The sequence below is a fragment of the Protopterus annectens genome, chromosome 8.part1 (assembly GCF_019279795.1).
Source record: "Protopterus annectens isolate FY-2018-M chromosome 8.part1, PAN1.0, whole genome shotgun sequence".
NCBI lineage: Eukaryota > Metazoa > Chordata > Ceratodontiformes > Protopteridae > Protopterus > Protopterus annectens.
The window spans coordinates 34,920,976-34,933,292 of record NC_056742.1 but is presented as its reverse complement, the minus strand read 5'-3'; positions in this window follow the sequence as shown (position 1 = coordinate 34,933,292).

Here is a 12,317-nt window from a genome sequence, read left to right as displayed (position 1 = left end):
ATGCACACATGCACACATGAACACATGAACACATGCACACATGCACACATGAACACATGTACGCATGCACACATGCACACAAATACACTCCTCACTAAAACAGGCACGTGCGCGCACACACACACACCCACACACACACACACACACACACACACACACACACACACACACACACACACACACACACACACACACACACACACACACACACACACACACACACACATAACACCAGCAATCCAGAACATACTCAATAGCGTGTGATGGTGGGGTACAGTATCACAAGCCAAACATTTATATTAAATGTGTCAGCATGCAGGACGTGTGTTGCTCAACAGCATGCAGTGTGAGTGTAGACAGCTCTTGCTAATGACTGTATACATGGCTTTGATGCATTTGTGTTTTTGTTCAGTGATTGGCCTCACCCTGGAACGCAATGTGTACATGGACACAACATTGCTGTGCAAGTATTAATAGCTCTGCAATGTCCTGTGCACCATCACTCACAGGTATACATACCATGGCTGGATGTGTATCTGTGTGTCACATAGATATCCATTTCTGATTAGAGCATCTGTGTCTTTAGCAGATAATTGTGGACACAGGTTTAGACATGCATGCTATGTATACACACAGGATGAGTGATGCATGTATACTTGATGGAATACCATTGCTCAACATAGCCATTGTACAGTGGTTATGGTGAGTGTAGAACATATTGTGGACATGCCAGTGCCATCCATGGCATGGCATGCTACAACACAACTGCAACATTAAACATCACACATACACAATGTGTGTCATGTGACCTATACACTCAATAGCATTACAATACATATGTGTGTCACTTTGTACAAATGGTGATTGCTGTGCATATTGTGTATAGGTGCATATGTTTGCACACATACAACATTGAGGTCATAGGAATTAATGATATGTTTAGTACTATGGCCACTGTAACTGGAAGGGATGTAGTACCATGAGCCATCATCATGCAGCATCATGTGGTCACTCAGGGCTACTAATGTGTGCCAAACTGGCACATAGCATGCTGTACCTGAACTGCAGTACCATGGCTACATTTACCATTTCACAGCCAGTTGTTACATGGGTTTGTAAGGTGCCCAATAGGCGGCATTGCCTAACATGAATATGTTATGTGTTGAAGAGGGTCGCACAGCCACATGAGAGGCCTCTACCCCTCAGGTATATTATGTGTGCTGTGTGGATGACATTTGGGATACTGGAGTGTGACCTTACAGCGGGTGTCTGAATACACCATGTGTAGCATGTTAACGTGTACTGCATATGACACAGTTGTGTATGTTGTGAGCATGTGTATCAACTCTGCCTATCCAATGTCCACTACAGTGTTGCCACAATTGTGTGGGATACTCTGTGTATTGCATGTGTTTGAGGCAGCTACTCACATTATTGAGATGTGCATAGTCTCACAGCAAACATGCACAGCATGCATTATGCGCAGGTCTGTGACGTATACATGGCCTACACCTCACCTATGACATGCACATTTAATTAGCAATATTAAATGTAGAACACACTCACCAGCATGGGTCTGCTGCCTTGCTGTCACAGCAGAGGGAGATACAAGGATATGAGACAGTTTGTCAGTGGCAACAACTGTGGCATTGAAACTGTGTGTTTGCAATCTTACAGTAGTACAACGGTTGACAGTCACAGGCCTGCAGATTATATTCCTAATTATTATTATTGCACAACACTAGGTACCACATCTTCTAACTACACAGTACACATCTCACATAAGCATGATCTACCAATAGAGGTAACAGTAGTATACAGCTATGCCATGTTACCTGCATGCTCCGAGTCAACTTGCTGGGTGGCTCCAGCCTCCATGATGATACATGTTAGTTGTTGTTGTTGATGGCCAGGAGCCACCTGGCTGATGAGCAGCTCCTCCACTCTGGTGAGGGGGTGATGGATGGCTACCCCACCACCTGTGGCAAGCTGTTGTCTACGGATATCAGACGCACGCTGCCGGACATGTCTAATTAAATCACTGCAGTGATGGCGTACCTGCTCATATGTTCGGTTATGCATGCCTATGTGATTTACCCTATGGACAAGATCTTACCACAGTGCAGTCCGCTCATGCTGGTCCTGGCTGGTTCTTGAGAACAGCAAGGCGTAGTGCTGAACCAAGGTGGCTGTAATCAGTTCCTCCTCTGCTGGGCTATATGATGGATTACAATGGTGGGCCATGACCCTGGAAGACAATGAAACAATATGTGTGAGCAAGTCATGTGGCACACAACATTCTAAAGTACAGATATCAATTAACTGCCATATATAGCAACCTATTGGCTGTCAGGGGATACACATTTTCAATACCACATATCAGTGCTCAACGCACAACTGGCTGACAGTGTCTGGCACACTCTATATATCAAACCATGTTTTACACAGCAACAAAGATAAACCAGTATGTAAGACTATGCAACAGTACATGGCACACTGTATGCGACACAATTCACCACCTAGCCACAGGGGGTATATATCAAGCTAATGTATAAAGTAACATGTAATCCATTGCAATGATTGTAAAGTTGAGTTATAGTATTACCAGTATACCACACTAGTCATTGATGGCAAACAAATGCCTAACATATGTGCACATTTGTTAATATTGGTGGCATACTGCTGTACTAGACTATACATGTTGCTAGATACACACCTATATCCTGTAACACACATATGACCGAGGCCACGGTACAGGCATACACACACACACACACACACACACACACACACACACACACACACACACACACACACACACACACACACACACATCAGACATACATATCAGACACAAAGGTATGGCAACCCACATGACCTTTACCTGTGTACCATAGAGTACTGTGTGTCAGTAGTCGCAAAACCTTATGCCTGAGGTATTTCATCTGTGAGGACTACGGGGAACACACAAAACAGTGGTTCCAAGAAATGTGGAGATACACCATACTGTGCTGTTTTGGCATACAGCTTCAGGTAGTACTACAGTTCATACAGGGGTTGGATTCACTAGCAGTAACACTCAATAAGCATACATGTACTGCTGTAGCCTACAATGGGACACCCCAGTCGACACCAACGGACTACGTCAGACCGTATGGCATACTGCTTTTTCTGCCTAGCAATAGCATACACATTTGTTGGGATCACAGCTAGGAGACATAATACCATGACAGAAACAGTTTCCCACTTAGCTATCACACATATACAGAACTCTGACACATTCACCAACACATTCACCATCACACTCCATCAACCTCACATAGCAATTATTGGAACAAGTACATGTGGGTGTGTATCGGTTCATAGGTAGGTTATAGGCTATTGGCCCTAGGGCCTATAGATGTCTGGCCATACGCTACCCTGGCCTTTGACAAACAGGTAATTTCATTTCACGCTGCCCTGTCAAGCAGAGCCACAGAGGTGATTCCCAGGGTGTATTTCCTATATCTCATACAATCATCAGGATTATTTATGATGACTGCTAATTAGGAGCTTTGTTTGCTATTGATAGGTGGTTTGCTGCAGAGTATGGGATGTCTCTGAGATAGGAATCTATCCTTCCAGCATGTGCTGTTTAAGGTGACAAGGTTTAGGTTCCTAGAGTGTGTAGCCTGTAGGGATTGTGATCTGTTTATGTGGAGCATGTCCAACAGCTCTGGGTTTGACATAGCTTTGTATGTTAGGCAGAGGTCACCTCTGGGTAGGCGGTATGCAACACAGTCTAGCTGCGGTTTTGTGAGATGGTCTGCATAGGGCATCTGTTTGAGGCCGGTATTACTCTTTGTGAGGCATGTCTGTGTCCTTTCCAGTTACTGTAGATGTCTTGTAAGGTACATACCACATGGGGCATTGTACTCTATAATGAGTTTTATATGTGTGGAGTACAGGGGAACACTGACCTATACTTCCCTGGATGACACACCTTTTGTGATGATGTGTGCCACGTAGGCAGATTACATGACTAGTGTGGCACTGTGATTATCAAAGGGGAGACTACTGTCCACCTGTGTCCCATGGTCTTTTATCACACCTTTGGTGTTAAGTACACTACCACCTATGTGGTAGTTAATGGGTACTGAGTTTTTGCAAGGAGGGATGCCAATGCAGTGTCAGCATTGAGCTTGAGTCCATGGCTTTGTCACCAGGCATCTGTTGCAGTAAATATGACCCTCTCTCTTTCTCTCTCTCTCTCTCTATATATATATATATATATATATATACATATATACATATATATATATATATATATACATATATATATATATATATATATATATATATATATATATATATATATATATATATATATATAGATATATACATATATACACACACACACACACACACACACACACACACACACACACACACACACACATATAAACATCCATTGGTGTACATATAGATATACATATAGACACATATACAGTCCACCTTTCATGGTGGGAATATCAAGTATGCGAAGGTTGTGAGGTATACAGTTATGTCATAATATTGCACAGTGTTGTGCGGAATGCATTGAAGGTGTTCTCAGCCCATGTAGCTTTAGCAGGCCTCACTGGCTGCAACACTGCAAACCTAACGAATCATACCCACAGCGTTTAACCATCACATGTCATATACCAGCACTGTATGCTGTCTGGTTTGCCACACACTACAACCTACATAGACATATGAACATGACAACCTTCAACAACATGTATATGTCCACCTTTCACAAACAGTTGCAGTATGTCCCTTGCTCTATGCACATGTACAGATGCTAATATGTCTGACACAGACAGATCTCTCCATATGTGTGTGCCATACACGCACAAGGACCACACTGGGTAATTCCATGTACCTCATGGCTGACCTGTTGGGCCTTGCTGTAACAGGAACAGGTGTCACATGTAAGCACACAGTAGTATTAGAGGGTGTATATATAGCTGCAAATGCTAGATTAGCATACTAGCCTGGTACAGCTGTTGCCAATGCTAAGCTACATGTTAGTATGACTATCATGCGTTTGTTACTCTGTCACATCCATGTTTATATAACTGTATGCGCTACTCCCCCAAACAGACATTGTACACACTACTATACAGAATACAGGTGACATGGATCAGATGTTTGACATTTAATGCTGAACTACATATGTCACAGTCATATCCCACTGCACACAGCTACGCACTGATTTCTCCATGGCAGTAGTTATGCAGGGCATCTGTGCATAGATAGGTACTGTTGCCACATATGGATGATTCAACAACTCCAATTGTAAAGAGAACAGGAACCTTCCAAAGAAACTCGTACACGATGGAGTGTAAATTCTTTTATTCCACAATCCTATAACAGTTGTTAAGCGCTTTCAACTGGAACCCAGTCTTCTTCAGAACAGTCAAAAAGCACCATAACACCCTTTATATACGTAAACCAATACAATCATTTAAAAAATGCGCCAAAACACTTAAAGATACAGTGCACATTCAGCAGTAATAACCATATAAAAATCAATATTTATTATCTTCCTAGGAATTTTTATAGGCACTTATCAAATATATACAATATATATACTATACAAACTATATAAACTATATAAAATATTTATAAAATATTTATAAAATATATATTTAAAAATATGTCCACAAAACGTGTATGTTAGCTATATATAATGTATGAAACTATGGTCTCTATTTCAAATTCATACTTACAATCAAATGTTTAAAGACTTATGTGACATTTTAAAAAATTACTAATAATATAATTACTCAATCACTTATACTAAGAGAGAACCAAAAAAGGTTTGATACTGATGGACTCATTTAGTCCTGGGGGTCTGGTAGCATCTAATAAAATCTGCCATCTACTTTCCAAGGCCGCTAATTGCATCTTCCAATTCCCCCCAAATGTTGAATACCTAATGGTATCTATGATAGCAAAGTGAAAAGTGTGCTCTGTACCATATTCATGGATATGTTTGAACAATCGTTCTTCATGTCCTTCCTCTGAATACGGTAAAATGTTCATATATCGCTTTTTAAAAACTCTTTCAGTCTTGCCTATGTAATACATAGGACAAGAACGACATGTAGCTATATATATCACCCTATTTGTGTTGCAATTTCCAGTTCTAGTTCTGATACATGTAGAATTGAAATTTTTGAGTCTGATGTATCTAGATTCATTGATATACTTACACTGCTTACATCTGCCACATTTTGTTGTACCTTTGTACATATCCTTTGTGGCAGTGTCATAACTTTCTCTAATAATCTTTTATATTAATGCCTGTCTTATATACAAATTCAGGAGAATTTCCACAATACGTTCCAAATTCGAACTAACAAGTATGTTCCAATGTTGTCGTAATATGTCCTTTATAAAACACGTGTGTGGAGTGTAAGTCAAAATACATGCTCGACTAGAATAACTAGATAGTTGCCCTTCATGTTTTCCATTTACCACATATTTACCTAATAAAGGGGGGTATTTCATACCCCATTCATTACCCACATAGTCTGTTGTGTCCAGGAGCATGTGATCCGGGTATCCACGATTACTAAATAATTTCCTAATGGTATCGAGTTCCATTCTCATCACAGCTTCAGTCGAAGACATCCTCGCTGCACGGATACACTGCCCCTTTACGATGTTTTTAAAAATGTGGGAGGATGGTTGCTTGTGAAATGTAGGTAATCATTGGAAAAAGTTGGTTTGCGGAAAATTCTAGAGGTGAATGTATGTTGATCAAGACCAACCAAGACATCCAAATAAGCAATGTCCACAGTACTAGCTTGATAAGTAAATTTTAAAAATGTGGAGGAATGGTTGATGAAAGACATAAATTCTTGTAATTCCTCTATAGAGGCCTTCCACAAAATGAAAATGTCATCCAAATATCTGGCATAGAATGTGATGTTAGTGTAAAATGACTCTTAAATAACACTTCCTCTTCCCATTCCAGCATCACCATGTAGGCAAAGATAGGGGCACACGACGCACCCATAGCAACACCTTTTATTTGCTTGAAATATTCCCTTGAAACACAATATAATTGTGTTCTAACACAAGTCCCATCATGTCACACAGCAACACAACCCTGTCCCAACTAACCCCTGCATGTTTCCTGAGGCTGTTTGAGAAATGTTCGATTCCTAGTTCTCTGGGTATACTGGAGAAAAGGTCGACCACATCAATGGTGACTAAGATGAGGTCTGGTCTCCAGTATTCATGTTGTAATTTACCCAAAAAACTCCACGAATCTTTCATGATGTGTGGGATGTTTCCATAAATATGTTTTAGCTGGTGATCTATCCATTTCCCTATGTTGTATGTCTTAGAATGGGAGCGAATGATGGGTCTGAAGGGTGGTTGCTCCAAAGATTTGTGAAGTTTGGGTATGCCAACAATGGTTGCCAAAATGGGGTGATCATTCTTCAAAAACATGTAAGTGTCATTTGTAATCCTGTTGTCTATTAAATATTCCTCTATAGCCAGATCAATACGATGGTGTCCGATGTTAATCTGATTTAGGGAGACATTTTCATAAGTGTCTGCCTGATTTAAGATATCATAGATGCAAGACTTGTATGCTTCAACATAAAATAGTACTATCCCCCCACCCTTGTCGGGTTTCATGATGGGTACCTCTTTGTTGTGCATCACTTTATTAAGACATTCCTTTTCCGACTGGGTAAGATTGTGTGGTGGGCCGTTGTACAACAAATTCCTGTGTCTAATGTCCCTATGTAGTCTGTAGATATCTTGACTAACCAATTTCTCAAAGTTTGATATACTAGGATGAGATGCAGGTACATAGGAACTCTTTTTGCACAACTGCATGTTTTCCTTACTAACTACCTGGTCCATTGAGCCATCATAAATCACAGCCAAATTGAGTTTGCGACAAAAAAGTTTCACCTGCTTGATATTGTCAACTAAATTGTTGCAAACAGTAGGAATAAACTTCATGCCTTTGTGCATGACCCGAAGACTACATAGGGACATTAGACACAGGAATTTGTTGTACAACGGCCCACCACACAATCTTACCCAGTCGGAAAAGGAATGTCTCAATAAAGTGATGCACAACAAAGAGGTACGCATCATGAAACCCGACAAGGGTGGGGGGATAGTACTATTTTATGTTGAAGCATACAAGTCTTGCATCTATGATATCTTAAATCAGGCAGACACTTATGAAAATGTCTCCCTAAATCAGATTAACATCGGACACCATCGTATTGATCTGGCTATAGAGGAATATTTAATAGACAACAGGATTACAAATGACACTTACATGTTTTTGAAGAATGATCACCCCATTTTGGCAACCATTGTTGGCATACCCAAACTTCACAAATCTTTGGAGCAACCACCCTTCAGACCCATCATTTCCGGCTCCCATTCTAAGACATACAACATAGGGAAATGGATAGATCACCAGCTAAAACATATTTATGGAAACATCCCACACATCATGAAAGATTCGTGGAGTTTTTTGGGTAAATTACAACATGAATACTGGAGACCAGACCTCATCTTAGTCACCATTGATGTGGTCGACCTTTTCTCCAGTATACCCAGAGAACTAGGAATCGAACATTTCTCAAACAGCCTCAGGAAACATGCAGGGGTTAGTTGGGACAGGGTTGTGTTGCTGTGTGACATGATGGGACTTGTGTTAGAACACAATTATATTGTGTTTCAAGGGGAATATTTCAAGCAAATAAAAGGTGTTGCTATGGGTGCGTCGTGTGCCCCTATCTTTGCCAACATGGTGATGCTGGAATGGGAAGAGGAAGTGTTATTTAAGAGTCATTTTTACACCAACATCACATTCTATGCCAGATATTTGGATGACATTTTCATTTTGTGGAAGGCCTCTATAGAGGAATTACAAGAATTTATGTCTTTCATCAACCATTCCTCCACATTTTTAAAATTTACTTATCAAGCTAGTACTGTGGACATTGCTTATTTGGATGTCTTGGTTGGTCTTGATCAACATACATTCACCTCTAGAATTTTCCGCAAACCAACTTTTTCCAATGATTACCTACATTTCACAAGCAACCATCCTCCCCACATTTTTAAAAACATCGTAAAGGGGCAGTGTATCCGTGCAGCGAGGATGTCTTCGACTGAAGCTGTGATGAGAATGGAACTCGATACCATTAGGAAATTATTTAGTAATCGTGGATACCCGGATCACATGCTCCTGGACACAACAGACTATGTGGGTAATGAATGGGGTAAGAAATACCCCCCTTTATTAGGTAAATATGTGGTAAATGGAAAACATGAAGGGCAACTATCTAGTTATTCTAGTCGAGCATGTATTTTGACTTACACTCCACACACGTGTTTTATAAAGGACATATTACGACAACATTGGAACATACTTGTTAGTTCGAATTTGGAACGTATTGTGGGAAATTCTCCTGAATTTGTATATAAGACAGGCATTAATATAAAAAGATTATTAGAGAAAGCCAATTATGACACTGCCACAAAGGATATGTACAAAGGTACAACAAAATGTGGCAGATGTAAGCAGTGTAAGTATATCAATGAATCTAGATACATCAGACTCAAAAATTTCAATTCTACATGTATCAGAACTAGAACTGGAAATTGCAACACAAATAGGGTGATATATATAGCTACATGTCGTTCTTGTCCTATGTATTACATAGGCAAGACTGAAAGAGTTTTTAAAAAGCGTATATATGAACATTTTTACCGTATTCAGAGGAAGGACATGAAGAACGCATTGTTCAAACATATCCATGAATATGGTACAGAGCACACTTTTCACTTTGCTATCATAGATACCATTAGGTATTCAACATTTGGGGGGAATTGGAAGATGCAATTAGCGGCCTTGGAAAGTAGATGGCAGATTTTATTAGATGCTACCAGACCCCCAGGACTAAATGAGTCCATCAGTATCAAACCTTTTTTGGTTCTCTCTTAGTATAAGTGATTGAGTAATTATATTATTAGTAATTTTTTAAAAAATGTCACATAAGTCTTTAAACATTTGATTGTAAGTATGAATTTGAAATAGAGACCATAGTTTCATACATTATATATAGCTAACATACACGTTTTGTGGACATATTTTTAAATATATATTTTATAAATATTTTATAAATATTTTATATAGTTTATATAGTTTGTATAGTATATATATTGTATATATTTGATAAGTGCCTATAAAAATTCCTAGGAAGATAATAAATATTGATTTTTATATGGTTATTACTGCTGAATGTGCACTGTATCTTTAAGTGTTTTGGCGCATTTTTTAAATGATTGTATTGGTTTATGTATATAAAGGATGTTATGGTGCTTTTTGACTGTTCTGAAGAAGACTGGGTTCCAGTTGAAAGCGCTTAACAACTGTTATAGGATTGTGGAATAAAAGAATGTACACTCCATCGTGTACGAGTTTCTTTGGAAGGTTCCTGTTCTCTTTACATATGGATGATTTAAACTATGTAGAGTACTCTTCAAAAACATCTACTACATGCCAGTAAATACATATATGTTACATACCTTTCCTTTGTATGTGTTTGTAGTAGTCAATTTTGTGTGTGTTGTACACTTTTTTTTATATCTTATTTTTTTCAATATATTTTTTTTTGTTTCAATATATTTTTTTTCAATATATTATTTTTTTTCAATATATATATTTTTTCAGTATATTTCTTTTCAATATATTTTTTTTTGTTTCAATATATTTTTTTTCAATATATATATTTTTTCAGTATATTTTTTTTTCAATATATTTTTTTCAATATATTTTCTTTTATATCTTTTTGTTTTTCTGTTGCTGTGATCTGTGCCTCTCTGTGTCACTCTCTCTCTCTCTCTCTCTCTCTCCCTCTCCGTACCTGCAATGAAATTATTGCATGTGTGGACAGCAAGTACTGCCTGCTTTTATAGGTATCTGCACATGTGCATGTGATGGCCTCTGCACCAATTGTTAGCCACCATTTGGCAATTGCATGCAGCCTTCTGTGTGGTACTTGCAGTACTCACTGTCATAGCAACCAAATGCTATAAATTGCTAAGTCAGGTAGGCATAGCCCTTTCAGCTTTCCAAAGTGGGGACCATGCTTGCTTGCTGTGGACACCTTTGTGTAAATCAGAAGGTTGGTATACTTCTTATATCTGATGCTAGGGGTGTAGCCAGTGATTTGAATGTTGTACTCAGACCTGAATGTTGCCACTTCCAGTACACAGTTGTCAGTGTAGAATTGTGCTCACCCCTACAAATGCTAACACAATATACATGAGAGTATGTAGTTTATTTTCTACTTATACAATTAGCTGCCATATATACATAGTTATTGAGATGTTTTCATTTGGCATATGAACTGTTTGTGAACAGCTATACTGTGGATATTAATGTACTCACTTCTGCACAGTTTGTGTTTTTTTTTATTGACATTAGCACAGGATGCTCAAGAAAACTGGACAATTCCAGTACTGAGTATGCCTACCTACATCCTTGCTGGACCTTGAACACACAGATATTTTGTACATTTGGGTGGGGATTGTTTTGCTGTGATACTGTGTGGGGGGTTGTAATGTGCTGCTGTAACATTATTTACTGCTAAAATGGCTGGTTCTGTTATTACAATCATGTAATGCAATACCACAACAACTGCTGGTAAAGTTCCACAGAACAGGTTTTAGGTTATGGCATTCCTATCTTTCCTTTACATTCACTCATTCTGATGCATGATATATATATATTTCAGCAACAACCTGCTGCATATCTACTGTGGCTTAGTGGAACTTCATGCAGTCTAGTGTGTCCAAGGTCCGGGGTTTGAGACTGACAGTGGTGTTTTATTTTGCTGCTGAGCAGAACAAGGGCACTCACATGCAGGGTGACTAAGACACTTTTAAGCAGTTGTAAGCAGGTTTGCGTGGGTTTGCATGAAGCTTAGCAATACTTAGCTAAGCACACACAAGCGCACACTCGTGCAAACCTGTTAACTACTGCTTAAAAGTGCTTACTCCCGCTAACCCCCACGCTCATTTCTTTGAAAGAAAAGAAAATGGGGAGATAGGAAAGTGGTGAAAAAGGGGCACAAAGAGGGAAAGACAGTAGGGAAAACAGCTCGGGATGTGCAGGATGGGTGTAGGGAAGGTCCATAGCTGCCAATTTCTTTAACGGCAACAGCTGTGCATATACTAGTACTTTGGAGGGAAATTTGAAACCTTCCACCCCTGAGAGAGGGGTGAGGACAATGAAG